Source organism: Tachypleus tridentatus, chromosome 6 (assembly GCF_004210375.1).
Source record: "Tachypleus tridentatus isolate NWPU-2018 chromosome 6, ASM421037v1, whole genome shotgun sequence".
Classification (NCBI taxonomy): Eukaryota; Metazoa; Arthropoda; class Merostomata; order Xiphosura; family Limulidae; genus Tachypleus; species Tachypleus tridentatus.
In genome coordinates this window covers 109,024,052-109,039,801 of record NC_134830.1, presented here as the reverse complement: position 1 = coordinate 109,039,801, position 15,750 = coordinate 109,024,052, and positions in this window count along the sequence as shown.

Here is a 15,750-nt window from a genome sequence, read left to right as displayed (position 1 = left end):
TCTAAAACAGAGTAAAGTCTTCATACTGAGATAATAAGTTTCTTGTTGGACTCTGCTGTTATTAGCAAACACTTATACTTACTCAGAGGTCAGTTTATCTAAAAATATCCCAATGCGTTAGGGAATACGTAATAACTCTTACATATCAAGTTATTTAGAAGAAATGGCGAGATTTGTAATCAGAATATCAACAGATCTAATAAATCTTTGAAGTATTTATAACTCAGTAACGACCTGTATGGTTAATTGTTATCCAATGTCACGGATGGAAGAATGTGTAAAATACAGTATAAAAGTAATTCATTTAAAGTGTCTTAGTTAGTCCTTTTGTGAGCACGGATAAAGGTTTATTAGGGGCACGCCATTGATAGCCATAGTTGATGTAGTTGTATCACTTTCTGTAGATCTTAATTCATCATATATAACTTTTTTGCTATTTCTTCCATCAGAAGCAATTCAGCTGACACTGTGACACATTCCTCAGCAACTAACAGACATTTTCAATTGACTTTGTTCATTTGCCTGACAAATTCCTTTGCTCTGGCTACAATACTTTGTATGTCGTCTCACAGTGCTCTCAGCTGAACTGTAAATTCTTGTATTTGTCTCCAATCCTGAACTAAATCAAGTTCACTTGTTTGAAGGCATTCTAATACAGATGTGATGTGAAGAAAAGTGAACATCAGTGTGTGACTGGTAAAAATTGTTTTATACCTGCAGATCCCTCTACAATCTCTATATATTCTATTTTCGTCACAAAATCATGTAACTTTGAAAGGTGCACTATAGCCAAGCATTTGATCACATCAGGGAAAAGAGCTATGGGTTAGTCTGTTGATGTTTCGAACACAGCTGATTTGATTTTCCTGAACAACGCACTCAAAATAAGAACTAGTGAAGGCGACTACTTTTGAATAGTAAATCAGGTAGTCAAGCGGTGCCGCCCCCCGCTAGTACAGCGGTATGTCTCCGGATTTACAACGCTAAAATCAGGGGTTCGATTCCCCTCGGTGGGCTGAGCAGATAGCCCTTTGTGGCTTTGCTGTACGAAACACACACACACACACACAAGCGGTGCCAAAAAAGACTCTCCAAATAGTCGCTAAAATCGATGACTACCTAATATGACCATTAAATATTAGTCATTTGTACTATTGTGTAGTTGTAAAATAGTCAGGTGATGGTGGCAGGGATACCTGGCAGGTAGTAAATTTGACTGCTCTATGATAGTCGTTATGACTTTCGTTTGGTAGTCATTCTGAACAATGCTGACCACCTGACAATAGCCTCATTGCCTACCTGCAAACCACTACAGAGTAGTCATGACATAGTCAGTGGGACTCTATTCGTCCAAAGAGCGATTGTCATAACAATTGACTGTTCTCATTATGACTATCCAACGACCATGTAAGATAAGTCATGTTGACCCGGTCAGGACCATCTCTGCAATGTCACTGTTATGCAAAAAGACCATCTTCAGTCAGTTGTGGTCAGCAGAATCATCACTGAGCAGTCAATCCCGCTGCCATCTGATGATTCAACCTAAGTCCCTGCCATCTGAAAAATATAAAATTCATTTTAGCAGCACCATTTTTATTGTAAACTGAGCATACGTGTACATCAATATACATGTACCAAAATAACATTCACGGCCTGGCATGGCCTAGCGCGTAAGGCGTGCGACTCGTAATCCGCGGGTTCGCACCCGCGTCGCGCCAAACATGCTCGCCCTCCCAGCCGTGGGTCGTTATAATGTGACGGTCAATCCCACTATTCGTTGGTAAAAGAGTAGCCCAAGAGTTGGAGGTGGGTGGTGATGTGATGACTAGCTGCCTTCCCTCTAGTCTTACACTGTTAAATTAGGGACGGCTCGGTGCAGTGGGCTAACAACCTACTCACTTAAATACTTGTTGAAGAATCCGCAAGCGATTGCGGCCCTATTTCTAGATGGAATCTAATGGTGATAACTAACTAACTAACTAAAATAAAATTCAAAATGCAGCAACAATTTGAAAATAAACAATTGAACTTGGTATTTACAAATTCACGCTAGATCAAATACACATGACAAGTTACTATTACCAGATCTAATTACAAGATAACCATATGGCTTTGAACATTTTCCTTTACCTTTGGACGTTTTGACAGATTTCCCGCTGCTATGTTTTTTTGACATTCAAGAGCAACTGAAAGACACATCTGTCTGCATCTTTTTGAGATTTGGTAATTTTCCTGGACTCATCATAGAGTTTTGTTTGAAATGCAAAGTTGAAGGTATAAAAACTTCCTACATACATAGTGAATGCTTCCACAAAATCTTCAGTGGCACAAATATCAAAGCCATCAACATATAGTTTAAATTCCTGATCACAAAACTGAGAAATGAACCACATTTTATGTATATACCACTCTCATCAGCTTCCCTAACTTCAGTATCCACCATGATACTTCCACTTTCCTTTAGAAAAAAAGGGATACCAGGAATAGCAATACTAGATGTAACATCAGGCATGTGTGAGGACTGTTTCATAAGAAATGCTAGCAATGGATTATTTCCTGGTGATATGTTTCTGTCCTGCAGGTGAGAATTTACCGAGTCCTTATACTGAGAGAGAAAGTTGGACACTTTTTCTGCATCATTTCCTAGCCGCTTAAATTCATTCAATAGCTGTGCTGGTGATGCCACAAAGAAAGGATAATGCTCTATAAGTTCGTTGACAGGAGTGTTCTCAGTTTCCTACGATCATGCAAAGTTTGGTCCATAAGCAAGTCCACTTTACAAAGATCACCCTTTTTTCAGACGAGTTTTTATTCATTCCTTGTGTTTTTCGGTGGAAGTTTCATCCCCCACTGGCTTTTCACACAAGTATTGCTTTAATCCATATAGCCTCTGTTTTAAGATGTGGTTTGGAGATGGGGTTTCATATGTTGCAGTTGTTTTCTTTTTTTCTTGGACTATAGGCAATGATGAATCCTTCCGCTTTCTATTATTCTGGAATTTCTGACGAAGACTCATCCTCCACAGCTCCTGCAATTAGAATTGACAGAATTAGTTCTATTGAGAATGAATAATAAACCTGCCCTAGTATAACTATAATTATTTCAAACATCTTTTAAACCGCTTTTGGCATTTTTCAGATTTAATCTGAGAAACTGAAAGTCATACATATACTGGTTAATACATTAGTTGTACAAGTTCATCTTGACAATGTATTCTCTTTAGCGTCAAATTAGTTGAGTTTCATTAGTTGAGTCATGTTACATCGTATACAAACAAAACAAATATTTCAAAGTATCAAAATAGTATTTTCCACAACCTCTCCTTGGTAGATATATGTACTTGTGTGTATTTTAAAAAATATAATTTTCCACAAAAGTTTCACTTGTTTCTTCAATAATATTATGCAACACAAAATGCCATTTAATTTATTTTGTAACTAATGAACATATTTCTTGCAGAATACATTTACACCCTTACAAGTGGTGATATGGACATTCCTGTCATGCACTTTAGTATAAATTTTATGGGGCTCATTGGCTTTTGGGCTCATAAAGTCAAATGTATAGATAAAGGAATATATTTGTGATGAAAATATGTTTCACAACAAACATAACATAATGCACATGTGGAGAGTACTTACACGAACACCTTGGGGTGTTAGATTTGGGGCATCTGGCAGCTGAGGGTACCGCTTAAATATTTCATCTACTACTTGGTCATACTGCCTTGAAGTGGGATATTTGGAAAATAGAGGTTGGGCAGGCTATCAAGCACAGATGAAGACATCTGAAGAGATATAATTACACGCTTGTAATCAGAAATGGTACAAATGGTATTCACTGCACAGCACTCACAAGGTATAGTTTGAAACCTCAGTGTAGACTGCATCCAGTAAATGGAAAGGACCTTCTTTCTCAACAGGCTTTCCTTGCGACAACAGCAAAGCAGTAGATCTAGGTAGACTTGACAAATTTTCCAGCTTAAAGGCTTGAATGGTAAGATGCTGACCAAAGAAAATATCAAACAGTTCACAACACTTACAAATTGGGGTTGAGTGATTGCAATAAAATACTAACTAAGACCTAATTGTCTCAAGTAAAAGATGAAACTATTTCTCCAACAGATTGAAAGATCTGTTTGACATTCATTAGGACATGTCCTACCATGATGATATGGACTGAATTTGCTCAGTAGTGGAACCGGGTGAAGATGCACTCTGCTTGCTTGAAGACACTTCAGGGTTTGGTGGATTCTGGTCAAAAATAAATTTTAACTGGTCTAAATTTGTAATAAAAAATTAACAACAGTAATTGTGCTATGTTGAATAATGTATATTGAACAATTGTACTTCTTTTCTTCGGAATAAAGTTTCCGTAGAGTGATTTCCAATGACTAAATAAATGATTATAATCACTCAAATTTAAATGGGTTGCGCATTCTCACAAACGACTTACCACAACAGCTATCTCTCCGTCAGAGGCCCCAGTATTAGAAACCAGAGAAACGCGTAACTTTGCTCGTGGTTTTGAAATGTCAGACCATTAAACATCCACCCAGTTCTGCCAGTCTTCTAAGTACACTTGAGCTGACAAGTTGGTAGCATCTACATTCAGATTTAGGTTGTCAGAAATCTTACTGGGCAACAATTCCAGATCATCCACTGACACCACAATTTTTTTTCATTGTAGGTAATGTGGTAGGATAAAGCCATCTTTCTGGAATCTAAAAGTATGGAACTGATCAAAAATGATTTATATGTATACACATGCAGAAAAGTTGTCATTGAAGAACAACTACAAAACACAAAAAATACATTAAATTTCCATAAATTTAACATCAGTAGGACTGGTATAAATCAGCTAAATAAGTAATTTGGTTTTTTCCCTAACAAATAGTAGCCTTTAAAAGGTGAAAGCAAATATAATTAGTCTAACTTCAATAGATGGTGATGACAGTGGTGAGTGGTGATTTTGGTGCAAATATGCATGATATTTGTCATATTAATATGACACAAGTTATCTTTGTTTGAAAATTGTGATGAAATGTGTCACAAAAAGGCAGAAACAAATTTACATAAAATATGACAAATCATTTGATGAAATTTGTCACTGGAAGGTGTACACCAAGTTATATAAGATAGGTTAAAATATTCCACTGATTACAGAGTTTTGTTTAAAAGTTGTCATCATTCAGTCACCACGCATGTAGTGATGTAGGATGTTTTCAAATGATTTGTCTTGCCGCTCCCATTTGTAACTCCATTGTTGGCTGTGTCAGTGGATCCCGCCATAATACACACGTCGCATAAAGTGTGTACGCTTTAGCATTTGTAGCTCTGGTGATGTATTAAAAATAAAAATTTATTATTTACGTATTATCGTATGTCATCTTTCATTATCAAAGTTCTATAAAATAATAACAGACGAGGTCCCTTTTAATGAGTATACAACTTTCATCTTCTTCGGTCATCGTCAGGTTAACAAAGTTTTATTGAAACTTAGTATAGGAAAATAAGACATAAACGATTAATATTTACCTGGATTTCTTCTTTCCGTCATCTGTGCGGTTGCACGATAATTGTGCAATGTCAGTACAAGTTTCGATCATTATAAATTTTATAAACGTCATATGTAATTCTCCAATGTGCGACAAAATATTGCTGTGTAATTTCTTCACCCCTCCCCCGCCCCATTTGGGTTTATAGTGTCATACCTACCTTCGGGGGCCGCTAAGGAGTGGACCGTGCCGTCTTCACTCCCCCCCCCCTGTGTATGTATTGTTGTATGTGAGCCCCTAAATCCCTTCTTGACCACCTTGAGGAATGATCAACCTCTCTTCACAAGGAACTCCTGCCTTCAGATAAACTCGACGTGATACACACCTCTGGAAAAGAATTAGTCTCACTCGCGCCCAATGTAGCTGCTTTCCATTTGTACTCGATTTTCGCTGCTCACCACTGGACGAAACGGATGCATCTCTCGGACGTGTAGTGTCAGCGCGAGTGTTAACCACATGGGGAAAGCTTATTTCAGTCATAACTTAGATCGTTGTGGATTGTAATAATAAATATATTGACTACTGGATTTTATATTCGAATATTCCAACACACGCACACAACAATATAAAAACACAATTCTCAAATAAAACAGTGAAGAAATAGTAGTGGTCGATAAATAAGATTTATTTAGGTAGGATTTATTTTGTGTGAAATAAATTTATTCCCCCCCCCTCAAATAAAAGTAAATAAATACATTCTTGCAAAGTTTAGTCCTGGTCATGTTTCAATTGTTGCATTTATGGAACAAAATTCATGTATACAGTTATTTGCTTGAACTGCACCTTAATGCTATAAGAAACATCAGGAGTGTCAATTCATGAGTTAATGCTGCCTATGGTGTTGGTCTTCCTGACCACAAAGTAGTCATTAAGACTAGCATAGCAGTACTGCTATGAAGTAGTCAAGGTGACTGGGAAGTGGTCAAATAGACTGGGACATGATCATTCTGACTGGGAAGTAGTCAAACTGACTAAACGCTTAAATTGCCTAAGGGTTAGTCAAACTGACTAGTAATAGACCATCATTACTACTTAATAGTCAATTTCATATCCACGACTACAAAATGATAGTCATCTTGCTTATTGATATATTTTAGACAGCCAATTTGACACCGACCACGATATCTCTAAAGCATAAAATAGACGTGACTATGCCCTGGTAGTCGTAATGAACAACTTTTATTTAAAGTGCAGTTTTGTATGTCAGATCAGACAATGTATTGCAGAACCCACCTAGCCAAAGTTAAACCTGGGACATAAAAAATTATATATGACTTAAGAGGAATAGGAATCCTTTCTTTATATTTGAAATATTTATTTAAATAACACATCAGTTTAAAGATAATTATAAACTTAACATGTGGGTAAATTGTATTATTCAGAATAGGTTTAATATTTTTCCCTACTAATAGTTATGCTACAGTTGACTGTTACTGTTAATTATTGAGTAATATTAATAGGAATATTAAAGAAAGAAGAAAAATGACTTCGTTTCATTAAAAAGATTTGACAGTTGAAGTATTTTCACCAAATTATAGTTAAAAATAATACACAAAAAATACATTAGTACTATATTTGTTAGGACGGATTTATTTTGTTGAAAATGTAATATAACTTAGAATAGTAATAGTACTCTTCAAGATATGTGTAAACAATTTACAACATTTTACCGCAGCATTGAACTTGGTCTTGAACAAGTAATATTAATACTGAGTAATATTAATAGGAATATTAAAGAAAGAAGTAAACTAACTTCGTTTTATTAAAAAGATTAATTTCTCTGTTTTCAACCTATTTAAATCCTTTTGGGATGTTCAAAACTTTAAAATAATCTCTGATAACAGTATTGATTAATTGTACAAGAACACTTTTTTTTTGTAATACAGCCATTATTTTGTGTATTCTTTTATGGTAAGAGGAAAAATAGCTTAGTTATAAGTCTGAATTAAATTATAATTTCGGTTAAATTTAAAAGGTAAAAATTATCAAAATGAAAATATTGTTTCATAAAAATTGGCTGATGATAGCACTTTGTATTAAAACTTCTACTTAAATTAACAATATTGGAATCTAGAAACGTAAGCTATCAGTTGTTTGTTCTTCAATTATAAATCTAATATTATTATGTTGATTGTTCAGATAATTTTGAAATTATTGAGCATCAGGTTTATTCTTAAAAACCACAAAAGTATCATCAACTTATCTTCAATAGTATAATAGTTTAAACTTTTCTGGACAACATTTTAACCACTTCTCTACCTAAAAATAAATTAGCCAAACATGGTGCAACACTTGAACCCATAGACACCCCATCAAGTTGTTCGTAATGACAACATGACAAAAATTGAGTGTTTGGTGACAAGTTCAAATAGCTTTATAAAAACACATTTAATTAAACCCTTAACAACATAATAAATCGGAAATTTGAAAAATTAAATTACTATTTAACTCAAATACTTCAATCAGCGGTAAGTTTGTGCATAAGAACAAAACATCAAAACTGGCAATGTAGACAGGTTCGTCAAAAACCAGTTTAGATACGTCTTTGGAAAATTCAAAACTGTTCTTACCGTAAATTAATTAATTAAACGAGGCTTAAAAACCCGTTACTTTATAAGTTATAACCTATAGACACAAATGGTCTAACAAGATAATTTAATTTATGTATTTTAGGTAACCCATAAAATATTCTACAATGAGAACCAACTGTGTAATTTCATTATGGATGACATCCGATACCAAATTTTTAAAAGTTTTTAACAAATATTTCGGTAGATGTCTTTCTTTTATTACTATATGATCCAATTATAGTCTCCGAAATTTAGTTTTATATTTTAAAATAGTTAAAACTTTATCTATATGATATTTTAAATAACAATTACTACACCATTCCCTTCATCCCGTTTAAGAATTACTAAGTTACCAAGTGAGCTAAGATATTTTAAAGCCAAAAATTATTCTTTAGATAAGTTATTTCGAATGTCTTCGAGCCAAAACTGTAATATCCTGAAAATGCTTAAAGCTCAAGTTTTAGTAACTATGTGATCAAATGAAACATTTTCTACAGGAATAATTGAAAACTTTAAATCTCGTGATAACACCTTGCTTCAGCTTGAGTTAACTGATAATCTGTGATGGCCTGAAGATGAACTAAGAAAGTCGAAACGTTGTTCTGTACTTTATTTTAATTAAAAACTTAATACCCGTACTAGACGTTTTGAGAATACATTTTTGTTAATAATCTGAAAGATTATAAATGACCTGAATTAGATTTTTTAAAAACCTAGGTACTGTAAACTTCTCAAGCCTCAATTTATAAATGTTCATCAAGTTAACTTTTTATTAACACTTGTTGAAGCTGTTTAAAATGAATATTATTATTTCCTAAAAATACTTAAACAGGTTAGTGGGACCAAATTGATTTCAGTAAAGGTGTAGGAGTGATTCTTCTGATTACAGAGAAATGCCTAATCTAAAAAAAATCCATGATAAAAGTTGGCCCTGTTATAAAACTCCATATTTCAAATCTTCTAAGACAGGATCAGATCTGTGATACTAAAACATATTCCTCACAGTTTAACTCTGAGTTATCATGAGAGTAACAGTCAGTCTCTAAGTTGATGATACAGTGCTATTGGCTAGCCGTGTTTCTTTAAGAGTTCAAAATTAGGAATATGTTTGTTTTGTTTACAGTTAAGCAGAAATCTTTATAATAGGCCGTGTGTGATATGGTAACAATGGCTATAGAAACGCGGTTTTAGCATTATAAGTCTTCAGACTTTCTATTGGGACTGGAAGGCTATCAGTATTTTTGGTATAAATACAAAAAAGTGTTAAGCAATTTGTATACATTTTCCTGAAATACTTTTAGAAGGGTTGTTTACAACAGCCTTCAATTTAAAATGTTTAAAGACCATTCTAGTTTGAGGAAAAATAGTTTTGGAGTTTTAAATTAATTGGTTTAGCATGGTCAATGTAATTCGACGGGTTCTTTGTTTATTTCATAATTTTTCGAGCATAAATATATACAAAATACTATCTTTACTCAGTTGTTTCTAATGCTGAACTGATAGGACTAGAGGAATTTTGAACTGACAAACAAGAGGAAAACCAGATAATGTGCAACAACCAACGCCATCCACTTGGCTACTCGTATATAGCTGAACCATGGGATTTGACTGTCACTCTTACATCGCACATACAGCAATAAAGAGCGAAACACCTTTACATGAACTGGCTGTTAAACGTAATCTCTCGGTTTCACGAAACCTGCGCACGCTATTCACTAACCTATGCCAAGTACAAGGTTCGACGGATCCAAATTTCAAATAAATGCTGTTTAACATGCTCCACATTTTTAACCAAAGCAGTGTGTTCAGCTGGATAGCTGCCATTTATATTGTCAGTAGTTAAAGTTAAAGGCGACTGAAACAGAAACAAAATATTTGATCTGACCGCATAACTTATGTAAGAATAAGATGCGTTAAAGTTGAAAATTCCAGTTCCACAAATTAATTTATATTTAACCGATTACACTGGGTATCTCTGTATTCTATTCATGCTCCTTGTAATCAGTAGAGCTTAATGAAAATGAACAAAATATTTATCTTCATCTTTGTAAAGAATGATTGTTTTGTTTTGTTTGTTTTTGGAATTTCGCACAAAGCTACTTGAGGGCTATCTGTGCTAGCCGTCCCTAATTTAGCAGTGTAAGACTAGAGGGAAGGCAGCTAGTCATTACCACCCACCGCCAACTCTTGGGCTACTCTTTTACCAACGAATAGTGGGATTGACCGTCACATTATAACGCCCCCATGCCAGGCCCTGTAAAGAATGAAATGAAATACATTGCAAAACATAGTCTGTGAAAATTATTTTGTTTATGTATTCTTTTAAATTTTATTTTACTCATACATATTACAATTAAAAACACAATAGTGGATACAAGAATCATTCACATAACATCGTTGTTAGTTAAATTGAAGTATTGTGATAATAAATTTCAATATTTTAATATAGACGATAAATACAAGTATGACAACAATAGAATATATCAAAACAACCGAGGAGTTGTAACACTACTGAGAGTTTATGTGCAAAATCTGAATAAGTAATGTTTTTGTAAAGCCTAATTTTGTAAAGTTTGGAAGTGTTGTTTTATATATATATATATATACATTTTTGTGCTTCAACGTTACGGTTTAATAGTTTTATGGAGCTTGCATGTTAAAGTGAAATCAGGACAAAAATAAGCACAATTATGAGCAGAAGACGGAAATGCTGACGTCTAACCAAGTGACAAATGAATTAGTGAAATACCTTCACGGTAAACAACGTTTCGAAACAGAAACTTTCTAAGAAAGGACTAAAGTTTATGATGTACATATGAAATTAGAATAATTATTAAAAAAAATTCATTAGTTCTCATAACACCACGTGTTCACCAGGTTTCTATAAATAATAATAATAATAATAAATTTATTAAGCAATAAATTAGACACAAAAAATCAAATATCAATATAAAACCATCAACAAAGAGTTAACTCGTCCTGTGATGGTTAAACACATAATAAAGTAAAATCAAAACTTACAAAATCAATATAAAGTTCCCAGAATATTATCATCAGTATTTAAGATCCATTGTTTTAAGTATTTCTTTTGATTAACACGATTAATAGAAGATCTTATACTATAAGGAATAAAATTATGAATACGAGGTGCCAAATAAAAATATTGATGAAGTGTAACTGTTTTACGTGGTGTGGGTACATTAATTGGAAAAAAAGATTGAAGTCGTGTAAAATATGAAGTGACTTTAAAAGGCCTATTAAAAGAAACATGCATTGTAGATAAAGCTAAAAAATATAAATAAAGTTTATCATATGAAAGAGGGAGTTAAATTTACTGAAATCGGTATCAAGCCTATGAGTAAAAATAAGAGAGAAAACACTTTTTTGCAACTTGTGAATAGGAATTAAAAAAGTCTTATATGTGCCACCCTAAATTGAAATACAATATTGTAAGAAAGATTGAAAGAGAGCATAATATACACCTAACAAAATATGATAAGGAGCACAATGACTAAGTTCAAAAATTAGCATAGAACTATATTTTAATTTATTAACTAAAGAATTAATATGAAATTGCCAATTTAATTTTCGATCTAAAATAATTCCTAAATATTTAACTGAGGAAACTTGAGTCAATTTGGGACACTTACAATTAGGGTAAGTATAACAATCACTAGAATGATAAAAAATAGAAGGAAAAGCTGGAATGACACCATAAAGGTTAAACTGAAGAAGAAAAGATTTAGATATATTTAAGGATAAGCCATTACAGAAAAGCCAATTTTTAATTTTATTAAGATCACTAGAAATAATGGCTTCATTAATTAGATTTGGCTTACTATAAACAACAGCAATATCATCGGCATAGGCTTGGATATCTCCAAAAAACTGTTGGTAAAGAATATCATTTATATAAATGAGAAATAATAAAGGGCCCAGAAAAACAGTAAGGTCTTGTTCTTGTTTTGAAATTAAGGAGAAAGATACACAATAGGCTATTTGTGCTCTACCCATCACAGGTATAGAAACCTGGATTCCAGCGTGTAAGTCCACAGTGTTACTGGATGGCAAGTAACAAGAATTTTTATACACTTTATCTTTTCAGAAGAGGGTTAAATAAGATAGAAGACTGTTCAGCTTTGATTTGATTCAAACTACTTATGATGGTAACTTCATAATCATTTGTATTTCATCCCTCTCTCTGTCCAGTGATTGAAATGTAAGGACATTGTTAAATTTCTATTTTGAAAAAGAATATAGTCCACATATCAGAACTAAACAGGAAGACATTCATACCAAATAAAAAATAAGAACCTGCTCTACATTTTGGAAAACAGTTCTCATGAGGGTTAAAATTCCCCGCAAATTTTAAAATTGCTGTTTCAAACTTTCACCAAACAACACATCATAACACACATCAAAAACACATCAAACAAATTAAATCGGCAATGTGTTATACTTAAGAAACTTGAATATTGAACCATTTATATATAAAACGTCTCTCTTGTAAGTAATATATACGAAAGATATCTCGAGAGAGAAAATAAAGTAAGACCAGCCAATAGTGTCACTGTTTTCTTTATTTCGTGAATAATATACGTCTTCTCTTAACAATGTCACAGGTGGCTATGAAGTGGTTCTTTTAGTGTTTATTCTTCTTAAGCATACCAATCTTCACATTTAATAAAATGTCTGTTTATTTTGTATAGTAATTATACAAACGAACAATGCTACAGTTATATCTCGTGTTATAGAACACCTGCATGAGGCAGCAACTAGAATAACGTCAGTAAAGACAAGGTACTCACGTGTAATTAAATGTTAAAATATAATACTGAAGATACGTAAAGGTCAAGATGTTTACAAAATTGTCAAAGTAAAATGCAAAAAAAAAACCCAACAAAAAACAGGTTGATAGTTCACAGACTAAGAGGGAGAACATCTACATAGATTTACAAAAGATTAATATATCCACAGAACAACCACTTAGTCAGGGCGGATTGTTGACTATTAGGACAAAGAGCAGTTGCCTGTTTATTTGGCGCATTCGTGGAAATTAATTTTAGAATTTATATTCCTAGCCAGTATACAGCATATGATGTTGCCCGAACTGGTCCTTTAATGCTAATCCGCTCCTGAGTTTGGTTGTTGTGACAAAGATATTAAGTTCCTGTTCATTAAAATGTTCTGCAGGATGGATGCCCTACTGAAGATTTTCATCCAATTAAGCCATAAGCCACAGAATAAACGGTTCACTTTACATGTTGTATTATTCTCATAACAATTTAAGTCGGTGTTCACATTTTGGCTTGTGGGTAAAAACCGAATATGCCAGTTTTTAGGCGTCTGTTATCTTTAACTTCATATCGTAATTTTTAAGAAGACAGCAATTTACTTATTCAAATCTGCATGCTAATCAGAGTATATTTTCTGTGTCAATTACTTACTTCCAAAATAAAGAGAAAAGTTATATATTTATTAATTAATCCGATATATACACGTATATATCAGCTCTTCTGGTTATAAAGTTATTAAAGATGTCGTGATCCATTTTGGTGATTAGTAAGACAGAATAGTCATGGAAACTATCTGCATGTGTTGTTGTGCATTACACGAACTAAGTCTAGCACTCGAATGAATCCACAGTCTTGTTATTGAACAGTAAACTTGTTTTTAACCACCACTCTCTTTCACAAAGTCTTGATTAGCTCAATCATATGATGGCGGAATCCTAATTAACATGAAACACATTTTGTCACATGTCTTCGCCCCTGAGCGATACTGGAAATACTGGCCAGTTGATATTGTTTTACAAAATATCAATGGGGAGTAGAATTAGAAGATTACGAAACTAAATTTTCCATGGAATACGAAATTGATATTTGTCAAAGTAGCCTCTCCATACGCACAAAATTACTTACTAGAAGCAGTTGTGTACCTAAAAAGAGACTAAACCCAATCTAGTCGTTTGCTTTTCCTTCTATCAGTTATTTGCAATAAAATTGTCTTTGTTATTCATTCCAGCAGTCTCTAAACTTTATTAGACTCAAAATGGCTTCCTTTCCATCAAGTTGAATCTGTATGTTACAACATAGCTTTTCAGGATGTTACCATAAATGTAGACACCTCTACGTTATATGTATGAATATACACTACATGGCCAAAAGTATGTGGACACCAGACCATCACACCCATAAGTGTTTGTTGAACATTTCATTCAAAAATCATGGGCATTAATATGGAGTTGGTCCCCCTTTGCTGCTATAACAGCCTCCACCCCTTTCAGTCGGCGTTCCAATTCATCCCAAAGGTGTTCGATGGGGTTGAGGTCAGGGCTCTGTGCAGGCCAGTCAGGTTATTTCACACCAACCTCGGCAAACCCTGTCTTTATAGACACACAAAACTTTACAGTTGGTACTATGCATTCAGGCAGGTAGCGTTCTCCTGACAGTCGCCAAACCCAGATTCGTCCGTGAGACTGTCAGTTAGGGAAGCGTGATTCATCACTCCAGAGAACGCGTTTTTACTGCTCCAGAGTCCAATGGCAGTGTGCTTCACACTACTACAGCCGACGCTTGGAATTGCACATGGTGAGCTTTGGCCATGAAAACCAATTTCATGAAGCTCCCGACGAACAGCTCTTGAACTAACGTTCCTTCCACAGGTAATTTGGAACTCGGTAGTGAATGTTGCAACTGTTGACAGACAATTTTTACGCGCTATGCTCTTCAGCACTCGGCGGTCCATAGCTGTGAGCTTGTGTAGCCTACTCTTTCATGGCTGAGCTGTTACTGCTCCTAGACATTTACACTTCACAACAACAGCACTTACAGTTGACCAGGGCAGCTCTCGCAGGGCAGAAATTTGAGTAACTGACTTGTTGGAAAGGTGGAATCCTATGACAGTGCCATGTTGAAAGTCACTGAGCTCTTCAGTACAACCCATTTTACTGACAGTGTATGTCTATGGAGATTGCATAGCTATATGTTTGATTTTATGCACCCCTTGGCAATGGGTGTGGCTGGAATAGCCAAACCCACTAATTAGAAGGGGTGTCCACATGCTATTGGGCATGTAGTGAATGTAGTTGCTGTTATACGCAACGTGATAAACGTTACCTTAAATAGTTGAAACTACATTTTAATATAATTTCCTTAATACTTAATAATATCGCTAAATACCAACTAAATCCATTGCACGTGCATGTATGTATAAAACTCATGTGGCTACCAAATCTAGTCTGTGCACATTCCAGAATAGTTTAGTAGTTCTTCTAACTTAATGTTAACAGACTCTCCACATTACTACTAGATATAAATATAGTAGCTACATATATCTTAGAAGCATATACATTACATGCGGTATGTTGATTACCATACATTATACATACAGTACCGCTATTAATAATAAGACTGTGGCAATAATACCAGGGATAGCAGCCATCCAATCTACATAACAGTTGTCATTGCTTAATCAGAGGTATGTACATCAGCTACGTTTTCATTAAACTAAACTGTTTATTTTGACTAGATGTCTAAAAGCTGTAATATTTAGGAGTGTCAAAATAGGGATTTGCAGCTTAAGGAAATAATATCAACATCGTGTCTCAAACCTTAAGCTGAT